At 56.1% G+C, this 13,725-nt stretch overlaps 1 long non-coding RNA gene across 1 annotated transcript; it reads left to right on the top strand.

The window, feature by feature from the left end:
* Nucleotides 1-9,378: 9,378 nt before the first annotated feature.
* LOC103661110 lies at nucleotides 9,379-13,395 on the top strand. Its single transcript, XR_567966.1, has 3 exons — nucleotides 9,379-9,439; nucleotides 13,035-13,121; nucleotides 13,269-13,395. It is a non-coding gene; the product is annotated as an uncharacterized LOC103661110 (long non-coding RNA).
* The last annotated feature ends 330 nt before the right edge of the window (nucleotides 13,396-13,725 follow it).

Below are 13,725 nucleotides of genomic sequence, written 5' to 3'. Positions count from 1 at the left end.
ACTACGTGCTTCCTGAGATAGGGTGAGCTGGGAGTGGCTTGGGTCAGGATGCCTTTACTCCACAGGCTGAGCTTATAGGCAGGACCAATCAAGGCTGCCAGCGATGGGAGGACGTGTGGCCTCTGCAGGGGATGCTGGAAAGTTGATCTGTGCAAGGGATGCTGGGAAAGGTGATCTCTGCAAGGGATGCTGGGAGAGGTGGTCTCCACAAGGGGTGGGAGGAAGTGTGGCCTCTACTGGGGCTGCTGGAAAGGTGGTCTCCACAGGGATGCTGAGAAGTGTGGTCTTTGCAAAGAATGCTGGGAAATGTAGCCTCTACAGGGAATGCTAGGAACTGTAGTTTCTGCAGAGAATGCTGGGCAATGTATTCTCTGAAAGGTATTCTGGAAAATGTAGTCCCTGGGGGAAGCTGGGTCGGCTACCATCAGAGCTTGGGTGTCTGATACTGAAAGGAGGAAGGGGAGACGCTGGTGGACACAGGGCCTCTGCCATGCCCTGCGGCACCTTATTCCTTTAATGTTTCATATCTTTTATTATAATCCGAATCTTCCTATTTGCATGGTTGTGCTCCTGACAAGACAAGGATTACAACATGGTTTGTAACAGTTGTATGATGACCGGGGAGGCATAGTTATGAAAACCAGACGTTCCACTACTCCTCAATGATCGCGTTCCCCAAAGTCTCTTAATAGGGGTTGCAAACCCACATGTCCTCTGAGACCACAGGACACACACACCTGTGAAACAGCTGGGAGTAGGAGAACAGGTGTGGGGGAGAGTGGGGGCAAACTACACCCACCCGAAAACATGACAAATCAAAAAACAATTTCAGAACTTGAGTCCAAGCAAAGCAGTTTTGAGGGCCAGACCCAGCACCCAGCAGTTTGCTGGCCAGGCCATGCTGGTGTATGACGACAGCATGGTTTCCATACCCCATAAGTTAGGTACATGTGTGTTCAGGGCCTACGCTGTGCCTCGCAGATGGCAATGCATCACTATCTCTGAGGTTTGCCTGTTCCGTAAATCCAGACTGGCACTCTCTTGGGAAGACCCCAGGAACCCCCCTACATGTCCCTCTAAACAGGCCAGTGGAAAGCCTAGGATTTCTAGCAAAGTGCTCGCTGACCTCGGGCTTCCTACGGCTCCCCGCCCGCCCCCATCACCACCCTCCACCCGGCCACCGATGGCTGCTCCCAGGGTGACTGCAGCTCCGCTCCCGGCGGCTCAGGAGGATGGAAATTGGATGACGCTGTGTTGGCACCCAGCTCAGGAGGGAACCCGCTGATCAATAGAACACGCTGGAACTCCCCACGGTGAGGAGCTGAGTCGGCGAAGCTGAGTAGCTTCAGTTTGGGCAGGATCCCCAGAAGAGAACAGGACACAGACACAGAGCGATCGGACCCTGAAGTTATTTCCTGCCTGAGCTACGCCAGCCGAGGGTCACGGGCCGGCTCTGCGGGCGCCTCAGAGGGACTGCCAGGTGCACACAACGCGTGCTCATGCACACACGCTTGCACACGCTCACACACATGCTCTCACACACGCCCTACACACACACACACACACACACACACACACACACACACGGCACCACAAGCTCCGCAGGCATCAGTGGACTCCTTGACCTGAGCTGGGGGCCTTCAGCGGGTCTTGCCTCACCCTGGTCTCCATGGTGAGGGGCACCCATTTCTCAGAGCCTATAGGACGGGGTCACAAGACAGTGACCTGTCAGCTCAGTCCAGCCTGCACCTGCTTGATGTGCGCCGCACAGGGTTGCAGAGGACACCCCAGGAGATGTCGACATTGCCCATTTCGCTTTTCCTGGGCGACAGTAAGACCCGGCAGCCCCGACTCTGTCCTTCCTGACGCGCGTGGCTGGAGCCGAGCCGCTAGGGTCCCCAGCGCGGCCCCGGGAGGGCCCTCGGTGCGCAGGCCCTGAGGGGAGCTCTCTGCGCGTGGAGCTGGGCTGGCTTCTCGCAGACCTGACACCTCCATCTATCTTCCTGTCAGCTTTCCCTTAAATAATTTCGTCAGGGCTCAGGAACTGCAGCTCTCATTCTGCTTGGGGTAGACCTGGCTCCGGGCCTAAGCAAAGTCAGTCTGCTCGCAGCTGGGCCTCTCAACCTTCTGTTTCTAATGAAGACGGACCTCGAAGCTGACCCAGGGCACGGGGAGACCACGCTGCAGGGAGCGCCCCTCGCACAGAGGCCTCTTCCCGCAGAGCCCGCCCCAGTCTTCCTCCGACCTGCAGACAGCCTGAAGCTGGGGGGCGGGGGCCAGGTGGACTCCTTGCACTGACGCTGCTTCGGGCGCCAGGCTCCGTGCCAGCAAGTGTGCGGTGTGGAGGTGGAGGGCAAACACCCTGTCCTCTGGGAGCCCTCAGGATAATTACGTGACTCAGCTTCATACGTCCAGCATCTTGCTGTACATCACGCGACCATATCCCATTTCATCCTAACAGCCTAATGAGGAAGGCACCCACAGCCAGTTTCCACAGCAAGACCGTGGAGGCTCAGAGAGAGTCAGGCACTTCCGTGAGGCCACACAGCAGGTCAGGGGTGGCCCTGGGAACGGACCCACAGGTCCCGTGGCCCCAAAGCCAAGCTTTTCCTACCGGCTGTTTCCTGCAACCTCATCCTCCCACCTCTGAACTGATTCTTAGGAACACACACTCAGCCACATGCTGGACTCCTGCCGCTTGCCTCAGAGACCACAGACAGTGGGGGACACAGGAAGAACCGGCAAGGAAGCCGCCAGCATTGAATTCAGGGGGAGATCCTCCCCGTCTCCACCGTGTTCCCACCGATGGGTGTCGGGGCCAGTTCTGCTCTTCCATCAAAGCCGCAGAGAATATCCCTGCACCTCAGGTATTGTGCACTCGTGGGAGCCTCTTTGCAGACAAATTCCCAGCACAGCCCCTGGTACTTAGTGATTCCTTGATAAATATTCATTATGTGGATAAGTTTATGTAGGTCCAGCTGGGATTAGCAGGGTCGCACATGCGGTGACTTATCCTAGATGCACCTAGTGGTTTCTCCTCATCCTTCTCCATGCTGTCCCTCTTCCATCACATCATCCCATCACCATGACCACCACCATCATCACCACCATCAACATTGTTATAATGACCACCACCATCATCATCACCATCATCATCATCATCACCATCATCACAACTGTCACCATCACCATCATCATCACCAGCATCAGCATCGTCACAACCACCATCATCAGCATCACCAGCATCAGCATCACCATCATCACCATCATCATCATCATCACAACTGTCATCATCACCATCATCATCACCAGCATCAGCATCGTCACAACCACCATCATCAGCATCACCACCATCATCATCACCACCACCATCATCATCATCATCATCATCACCAGCATCAGCATCATCATCACCATCATCACAACTGTCACCATCACCATCATCACTGCCATCACTGTTACAATGACCACCACCATCATTACCATTATCATCACCACCATCATCACCACCATCAACATTGTTATAATGACCATTACCATCATCATCACCAGCATCAGCATCATCATCACCATCATCACAACTGTCACCATCACCATCATCACTACCATCACTGTTCCAATGACCACCATCATCATCACCATTATCATCACCACCATCATCACCACCATCAACATTGTTATAATGACCATTACCATCATCATCACCAGCATCAGCATCATCATCACCATCATCACAACTGTCACCATCACCATCATCACTGCCATCACTGTTACAATGACCACCACCATCATTACCATCAGCATCGTCACACCATCGTCACAAGCACCTTCATCATATCATCACCATCATCATCACCATTCTCACAGTTGACATCCCTGGGACACTGCAGTTTACAAGGAGCTGGGCTACAGACTTCGCAGAAATCCACATACTTCATCTTCCCACCACTCACGTGTTGAACGAGTGAGCTCACTTACTGACCAACACTCTGGAGATCTTACTCATCTTAAATACTGTACATCTGGTAATAATTCTCCTCCTGCTGCATTATCTTCCCAGTAGCACTCGTCGAGTGCTTCCTGTTTACCAGGAATGATCAATTACTCACGCAGTTCTCACAGTAGGCATTCACAGTACAGACAGTTGTCGCCCCCGTTTTACAACTGAGGCAGCTGAGCCTCCGGAAGGTAAACTTACTTGGCCGACACCGCCCAGCCACAGAGCAGCAGAGCCTGCATTTGAACCAGGGGGTCTGGCCCCACAGTAGGGATGAGATAGGACCATCCCACTGCCTCCCAGACACACAGGCCACTACACTGTGACCTGGCCCACTCGTCCGTACACAGACTATCTCCCAAGCATCTGGAGACCCCCGAGTAGGAGGGTAGGGGGGCAAACACATGGTCCTCAGATCCTAGCATGGAAGAATTGTGCACGGATATGCAGCTGACTTGCGAAAAAGTGTCCAGGAAGCAGACACTCGGACTTGGCCCACGGCTGGCTGTTACTCCCACAACTCTGTGAGGCTTCCGCTCCAGACGGCTTAGCATCTTGCCAGGATGCTCTGCTCCTCATTTCCGCTTTGTTGCCATTTCAGGGTTTTGGTCAAGGTAGGCCTGGTGAGAAATTGTCCTTACCACAAAGAGTAGATGGTGTTCTAGACGGAGCAAGCAAGGGAACGGATTCCAGGAAAACATGCTGCAAGACAGGCTGACCTGGGGGAGAGCGGCATCTCCAGCCTGCAGAGCAGCTGCACGAGGTGGGCGTGTGGTCCTGTCCCTCCCCGGCTGGCCCCAATGCCCTGATGTCTGCAAGCCCCCCGCGGTTCATCTCCAGAGAGGGTCAGGCCCAGAGACGGCGGCAATAGATCAGTGAATGCCCAGCATCAATACTCCTCAAGAAGAGATGCTGGCTAATCCTTGCTCCTCTGCTTTGCTCTGGAGATGGGGGTCTCAGCCCTCTCGGGATCATTGACGATATTTCCAGAACCCGTCGCTGGGCTGTGCGTGTGCACAGAATCCGGGAGTATCCACAGGACGGAGCCCTGGGTTAGGCTCCCCAAGGGCAGGGGTCGGGGATGCCAGCATCCTCATGGAGAGGAACCTCGTGGGCTGTGCTCTGTGCACCTGCTCAGCTACCAGCTCCGCACCTGGATCCAGGCTCCGCACAGTGGCTCGTGGCTACAGATGGGTGTCAGCTCGAGACGCTCCGCTGGGACTGCAGAGCCCTTCACCGCAGGGGAGCAGACGGGGGGGCTGCTGTGCTCAGGTGCCGATCAGACAGAGGCCTGAGGATGCGCCGCTTTCCCAGCACCATGGTGGGTTCTTTTCAGAAATAGCCTTGGATTCATGAGGGATTTACCTCGAAATTCACGTGCGCGTGTGCGTGTGTGTGTGTGTAGGACACTGTTGCCAACGCGTGCCCTCCAAAACAAACTCCCAGGACAGCTGGGGTGGGAAACGCTGTGTCTCTCCCTTCCTGTTGGAGATGCATAAACACCTGCGTCCTGAGAGCCTCTAAGCAAACCGGTGTCCTCTGGAAGACAGACAGAGAGGTTCCCCACGGTCAGGCCGGAGCTCCCGAGGCTGTGTCTGAATGTAGGGCCCTTTTTACAGAATGAGGGAGAGCTCTGGGAAATGCCGAGCCAGAGCAAGTTTCTAAAACTTCATTTTTAGTATGAGAGTTTCTTCCAACTCCCAATCCCCAAACAGACCCTGACGTGGCATTGAAAACGACAAGGCAGATTTAAATGTGTCTTAATTCCATCTCAAGTGGCAGAAACACAGCTCGAAGCAGCTGTTGCAAAAACTAGAATTACTGCCTCATGTAACAAAAACATGCAGGGTGATGGCTTCAGGCATGGCCAGATCTAGGGCTCACCTGACACTATCAAGATTTCGTCTTCCCTTTGATCTTCCCTTGCCATCTCACAAATCTGATTCCCACATTTGTGCTTCGGCTCTCCGTGTGTGGTGTCAAGACAGCTGCCTGGATCTGAGTGTCGCAATATCTGCATCTTCTAGAAGGCTCCGCATTCTTCTTTCTCAATCATGTAAGAAGAATCCAGGACTGAGTCTCACTGCTCCACCCACTGCTCCGTGTCCCCCACTAGGTCAGTGTCTGGCAGGGGAATCCCATGGTGCAGCGAGCTGGGCTTGGGTCCCAGAGCCAGCTTAGCGCAGGAGAGGAACCAGCCCCACGACCACATAGAACGATGGAGGAGACGGCTCTCTCAGGAAAACACAGGTTCAGTTGCCAGAAGAAGGTGGACTGTGTGCCTATCCAGCCACACCAGAAATGCCCATCATCCCTCATATTCCAGATCACCCGCGTGGCCCTGCCTTCCTCTCGGGGCCTCCTCGGGGCCTGTCTTCCGAGGCCGCGGGCCTCACCTGGTCCATTCCCCTCGCTGTCCTCATGGCGTGTGTGTGATACCTGTTCAATCAGACCAGCTCTTGGGAGAGCTGCATCTCCACTCTCGTCGGCCCTGTGACCCCAGCTCTCGGCACACACGCCCGCGTCTCCCCAGTGTGCGGCTGGTGGTCACAAGACAGAAGAATGGCTGAGTGGAAATTGGACCTGAGTCCGGGCAGTTTTCTGCTCTGACTTGTGCGGGTTCTGTCTGTCTTACGACTGTATCGTCTGCCGGGGAGCCGTCTGCAGGCAGTTAAGGAAGGAAGTGCGTCCGTGTGCAGACGAAGCCTCTGCCTGCAGTGACGGCCGCGGGGAAGACCGTGTCGGGGTCTGAATGTCCAGGTCGCGGGGCCTCGGTCCCGAGGGCGGAGGTGTGTGAGGCTGGTATTGGCAGGGCCTGGGCGGCGAGGACCAGGCTGAGAAGCCCCTGCAGCCCAGCTCCTGCCAGACACAGATCTGGTCCTCGTGGAGTCCGGTGTGTGCCGAGCCCACCTTCGGGCGGTCACGCCCAGGGTCCGGCACGCGGTGACTCATCCGTGCTACAGCCTCGGGCTGAGCCTCGGCATACGATCCTCTGCGCTCCCGGCGGGTGCGCGGCAGAATTCCCAGAGCGCGGGCAGGACCGGGCGGGCGCTCTGGTCAAGCCCTCGTGGCGCCACATGGAAACTCCGCCACTGATGGGGCCACACTGAATCCGGGGGGAGGGGATGTGCTGTCGCGGCACAGGTGCGTTTGCACATCCAGGGAGATGCTTCCTCATCCGAGAAAGTGGAAAGGGCTTTACTCGGTGTCTGTGGGAAGTCACCCCTCCCTCAGCCAGGTGAGGAACCCCCGCCCGGAAACACAAAGGGAAGACGCATCCCAGGCGTCCAGAAGACAGGGAGTGCGCAGCCTTACACCTTCAGGACGAGATGACTGATAAGCTGAATCGCTGACGAGGGAGGACTGGCCTCTTGTGTCTGAGGCGTTCTGACGGGGAAGCATCGAGACGAAGCTTGTCTGAGGGCCGTTGAAACAAGACGATGAAGAGACGGTTGTCTGCCCGGTCCTTCAGATCCCGGACGCGCCCAGAAGTGACAGCGCTCATTAGAAGCAGAATGTTCTTGGCAGGCAACGTTTCCGGTTGTTCCCTACCCGTCAGAGCCGAGGTGCGGGCGCCCAGGGACCGGCTCAGCCCAGGATGTGCCGCCACGAGCCTGCGGCCCGGCTGGCCGTCTCGGGCTCGCTCATGCTCGAAGGAGGGTTTACAATATTCCTTTTCAATCATCGGAAGTCACCTTCGGATGGTGACAGGTCCGTCACCTGACGTGTGAGGACCACGCGACCACCCCGTCTGCCTCCACCCGCCGTGGGGGCCACGGCACTGTGCAGCTTCCACAAACACCTCAAGTTGGTTAAATTTCTGGTTTTGGCCTGTCCTGTCAGCCAGATGCTGGGTCACCTGTGTCCCTGCGGGGTCCCCACCACGCCCCCCGGCCCGCTCTGTGCCCTCAGCTCCCCACGAGCTAGGGAGAGTGCCCGACGGTGCGTGTGTGGCTTCTTTCACGTGGTCTGGGGGGAGCTACACGCTTTCCTCCCCACTGCTCTGCACTGAAACCAAAATTCTCATTCGCAGGCTTTTAAAGTAGCTTTTGGCGAGGATGCACAAAGAAAAACCAAGATTGCGATCTGGCTTAAATAAGCAGGTCAGATAGAAATGTCACATTGAATTACCATCCTGGCCTCCCGAGGGGTGGGTCTCTGTTTCCATCTGGAGCTGCAGGGGGACCGGGAACCATCCTGCCAGCGATTTCTTCCACAATCCAGTGCGGACAGAAGCTTGTGGGCAGTTAGCCCAGGAGACTCCGGGACCTTCCCCAGCCTCCCCACCGACCCTTCTGATCGTCCAGTGAACAGGGGCTGCCACAGACCATGCTTCTGTTTGGAACCTGAAACACCGGGTTTGGGGGCTACAGCGCCCATCCCTTGACTGTGCACTGACGGTCAGGGTCGGGAGCCGCGCCTCTCTCCCCCTCATCCCCACCGAAGGGACTGTCCAACGAGGCCATGGCAGAATGCTGGCCCTTACTGGCGAAATTTGTCTTCAGACGGTCATTTCCATTTACAGAATCTTCGAAATATTTAAAATGCTAGCAACTTTAAATTTCCCAAGCACCAACATACTACTTAAAGTTACTTTTAGCTGCACTTTATCTTTTCGATCTAGAGCAAAAGCAGTAAAATATGTCAGCAGCAAATCGATAAGACAATTATTCTGTAATGAATTCCCAACACCGTGAATTGGACTGAAAGCAGCTCTGGCCCTCGTGGGTTTGCTCAGCCTGCAGATACCTTCGAGGGCAGCACCGTGGGGCAGGAAGGGGTCCTGCGTCAGGGAGCGCATCCATTCTTCTTCCCTGGTGGGAGAGGGCGGCGCTGCCCTGTGAGGCTGGCCTGGCCCTGCCCCGCGGTGGCCTGGCCAAGGGGGACCCTCCCTCCCTGCAGCCCAGCTCAGGGCCAGCCAGTGTCCCCAGCCCTCGTTTCCAGCAGAAGGTCTGGCTCTGCTGTCTGATCCTGGCCCCACCAGGACCACGGCTCTCACTGCCCAGAGCACCCGTGAGCTCACCCCACCGCGTGCGGCCCGTCGTCCCCCATCACGGGCCCCAGGAAGCAGCCTCCCTCCCTCCACTGCTGCTGGACGTCCCATGTGGCAGTTGGCTTGTTTTCTAACGCTCTGCATTGTGGTTACTTCTGCAGGAGACAGTCCATCTACACTGACGTAGCCCAGTGGCACGGCGTCCACTCGGCCATCTGCCAGGTAAGGGGGAAGTGATTCACTGGGAGATCCTCCAAGCTGTTCTTCGTGCGGTCCCCTCGAGAGCACGCGTGACATTTCACCCTCAGATGCCTGTTGCCGCGTGCGGAACACTTGGGAGCCTTCTTGTTAGAGCCGATCAACTGCATTTACTCAGCGGCCGTCTGCCTGGGAAGGAGCAACCTTGGATGTCTGGCCCCGTGGACCACACCTCACAGGATTTGTTTGAGGTATTTGTGAATCTCAAGGACAGCCTTGTAGAGGATTGGCCAAATGTCTCTTGTGAGAAAACAGTGCTCAGTGGCTGGAGATAGCTCTGCTTCTCAGGGAGTTGAGTGTCAACCTCTTGGTGCCATCAAATGCCACCAGCGACGCCTAGTTTGCCAGTCCAGTGGTTCGATCCAGGAGATCCCTGTACCTTGGTCTGAGATAGGATGGGGGTCATGAGCCAATTTCAAAGATCAAAGAAGACATCAATATTTGGGACCTGGATGCTGAGAGGATGGGGCTGCCTTGAACAAGATGACAGGTGCTGGTATTGGGGGGTCAGACCAGTGGATGTACCCTCACATACCAGGGATGTCACATGGCAGAACTTCAGTGTAGACAGAGTCTGGAGGAATCAGGGTTGGCGACAGAGATGGATTTACTCACATGATACTTGGACCCTGGGGTAAAGGGAACCCCAAGGGACAATTTACAAAGAAAAGGTGGCCAATAATTGAGCCTTGGGGGAAATCTGCATTTAGGGGTCCTGATGGGGAGACGATGATGAGGCAGGTAAGGAATCAGAGAGCAGGGGATAAATTGAGAACATGGTGCCAGAGGGAACCATCCACAATACATTTGGAGGAACTGGACAGTCATCTAAAATTTTTCCTGAGAATAAAGATAAAACCAAAGATGAGACACCAGAGACCACTCCTTACAGAGGTCAGAGGGCAGGGGTTCAGGGTGAAGCCAGCTCATGGCCTTGGAGCTGGAGGGAAGGGGCTGTGAGGGCCAGTCCTGGGGGGATGCCCCCGCTGCCCTCCCATCTCCCCAGCCGACGTGCGACTATTCCTCCCGCTGCAGCCCTACAGGGAGTTAATCAAGAAGATTAATGGGCCTAATGGAGTCTGTCCAGATAAATGAGAGCGTGGCCTGACCCTGCATGCCGGGGAGCCTGTTCACGTAATTGGATATCCTGGCACCTCCTCTGCTTCTATCAGGTTAACGAGCTGTGTTTGTTACACTGCAAGCGGCTCGGTCCCTCTGTTCTCCTGGCTTCACGGACCCCCCGGTTCTGAGAGGTTGCTCTTCAGCGAGTTGACCGTCTTCCGTCCTGGTGGGTCCCCCAGATGGACACGGGGCGGGCTCTCTCCCTGTGGGGGCGGGGAGCACGGGGCACCCGGAAAGCTGCTGCCTGGCTCTGCGGGAGAATTCCCGTGCCTTCCTAGCGCTCACCCCAGGACGCGGGCTGCAGCTGTCCTGCCTTGTGTGGAGTGGCTCACCAAGCTTGGAGGTGGCCGGAGAAGGTCAGGAGTGTAGGGTCGGCTATGGACGGTGGCCTCCCGTCCCGGCAGCTGGAAGGGAGGTGCGAGGACTGGAGCTCATGCAGCCCTCCTGGACATAAGGAGGACTCTGATATGGAGAAATTCCGAGAATCGAGAGAGAGCAGTGTCCTTCCTTTACGCCTATGACCCGCCAAGCCAGCCTGGACTACACTTGCCCACGCTCGGCTTTGGTGAGAGAGAAGTCACTTGTGTCTGGTCTAGGCTCCCGTGGGTTGTGGTTTCCTGTGGCTCACAGCTGCCTCGTACCCTGGCCCGGGCAGCCCGGTGCACGTCCTGCCCCTGCACGCTGTGCTGAGTGCAGACGGCAGCTGCGCCTGGCAGCAGGGGTCCCAGGCTGGCTATTCTCACCTCCTGTCCACGTCCTGTCTGCAAGCGCAGCCCCCGAGAAAAGCAACCAGCAGGGAGGGTTTTCACGTGGGTGGGCCTGGCTCACAGGGCGGGAGGGCTCGGCAATGATCGTGGGTCCTAGAGGCCGCTCCGTCACTCCTCTGCCTCCAGTGACAGACATGCGTTAGCTCCCCTGTCCCGGTGGCTCCCGCCAGCTTCGCGCCACGGCACAGTGTGGCATCTGTGAGATGGGACGTGGGGCGTCGGCGGGGGATGCCTGTAAGCAGCCCGGGAAGGGTCCGGAGGGTGCATGAAGAGTTGGGCAGGTGGCTTTCCCGAGTTGCTGGGTGAAGATTGGCTCCACTTGGGTTTTCTGACGCGTGGCTGGCGACGGGAGGCTGGGGGGGGGGTTGGGGCACAGCACACTCACGCCTGAGGAGGCCACACCCTTCGTGACAGCACGTCCGGCTGGAACCGGAGTGGTCACTCTCCCTCGCCTCCTGCTGGCCGCTCTGCCCCACCCCCAGGCCTCAGGGGCTGCTCCTCAGCACCCACGCCTGGGATCCCCTGGTCCCCGGGACCCCGCCTCGGCTACGTCTCTCTGTAGGCTCTTCCCAGCCCGTGAGAGACCCGTCACCTGCCCAGCACAACATTCCCAGGCTTGGTGGTGTTGGGGAAAAAGAATCAAGTTTTACCTTCACGCCAAAAGCACGATCTGTTATTATTGGTTTAAAGGAGAGGTTTGAGCAATTTCCCAACCACCTGTGGACATCGAACTCTTGCTGGAAGTACTTCTTTAAATCGGCTTCCGATCTCATCAATCTCCACGGCTCTAATTAGGGTATAAAATCTTTCCCACTTGGGCTGAACATTCCCAGGTGCCCAGTTGCCAACCACTGTGTTTGGAATGGCATCTCTTATCCTTAAAAACAATTCTTTTCTTACAAAATACTGTAGAAAATTTTAAAGTTTAAATATTAAAAACCTCCACAAAAGTGTTTTTAAAAAATGAAGCGTATGTGTAACTAAAAGGAAAAGCAATCACGCATGATTACATCCTCGGGAGGGAAGCGCTGGAGGCACTTGGTGTGGGGTCCGGCTGTGCCTGTGAATGCGAGACAACAGAATTTGTGTCCGCACACGTGGGCAGTCTTTTTTTTTTTTAAGGTTTTATTTATTTATCTGAGAGAGAGAGAGACGGAGAGAGCACGTACACGTGTGAGCCGGGGGTGGGGGTGGGCGGCAGAGGGAGAAGCAGACTCCCCGCTGAGCAGGGAGCCCAACATGGGGCTCGATCCCAGGACCCTGAGATCATGACCTGAGCCGAAGGCAGACGCTTCACCAACTGAGCCGCCCAGGCGCCCCGAGGTCAGTCTTTTAAAGGAAGCTCGGCTTGCTCTGCGCACTTTGGCGTGACGGAGTTTTGTTCGGTAATACAGGACTTTGCCCTCGAGTCATTCAGCATCCCCTCGGACAGCGATGGTTTCTTCTGCAGAAAGCTGGAGTCGCCTGAGGGGCTGTTAACAGAAAGCCACCCCTGGCTCCTGCCCTCAGACTCGCATGGGGGCGTCTGACGTGGGACCGCAGCAGCCCGTGGATTTGAGCTGCGCTCCCTCGGTGCCATGCTGTGGAAGTGCAGGTTACTTCAAACGGTTTCATAAACTGACGCGCTCCACCGTCACGAAGACATGAGCCCCTGACTCTGTGCTGCTCAATGGAGTGGAAGAGGACTCAGAAGAGGGCCTGCACAGAGTAGGCGCTCAGCGTATGCATGAGTGTGTCGGTGGGTCATCCGTGGTGGAGCACGTGACTCATAAGGGCTGGGGGGGGGGGCCTGGCTCTCGCTGCTGACAGCTGCTCACGTGACTTCTCCACTGCAGGTGCTACAACTTGAAAACCCCTTCCTTACCTGGAGGGCGTGTCCCCTTCCCTATCTTGGCAGGCCCCAAGCATCTGCTGAGCCGCTGGCTGTGGAGACAAACCCAGCAGACCATCGCTGAGCACCCACTGTGTGCATTCATAATGCCAGGTAATCACTGACATGTACTGCATATATGCACAGTGCTAAATGCTTGCTGTATGCATCCACAGTCCCAGGCCTTTGCTGAGCACCTGCTGTGTACGTCCATGCTGCCAGATCACTGCTGAATACTTACCATGTACATCTGTATCCCAGATCTTGGCGTGTGGTGCTAATGGGCCTGGACCCACGCTGACTCCCATCCTGGCTTGTCCTCTCCAACCACACTTGACCCGGCTCAACCTGGTGCTCTGACTCATGTAGCTGGGACACATTTTCAGGAACCACACCCATCAACCCAATGAAGCAGATTCAAATTTTGAGCTATGCAAAAATTAAAGTTTTGTTTTTAATTTTAAGATTTCACCCTCATCTGACTTTCTGCATCCAGATTCACTGACTGCACAACACCCAGTCCTGGTCAGTTTTGCGTAAACATGTTGGGTCATGGTCAGACTCGGTCAGACTGGACCTCTGTCTCCTTGCTGGGAGCTACAGGTCTGGATGCATCAGGTTCCCGCACCATCGGCTCCCCCCACACAGACTCCTGCAGAGATGTCCATCAGAAGCTGGTCCTTGTGGGTGGCTGGAGGGAGGGATGCAGGGATGGATG

The sequence above is a fragment of the Ursus maritimus genome, unplaced genomic scaffold (genome assembly GCF_017311325.1).
Source record: "Ursus maritimus isolate PB19 unplaced genomic scaffold, ASM1731132v1 scaffold_33, whole genome shotgun sequence".
Taxonomy (NCBI): domain Eukaryota; kingdom Metazoa; phylum Chordata; class Mammalia; order Carnivora; family Ursidae; genus Ursus; species Ursus maritimus.
The sequence above is the reverse complement of the archived record's forward strand: the minus strand, read 5'-3'. Positions and strand labels throughout refer to the sequence as shown.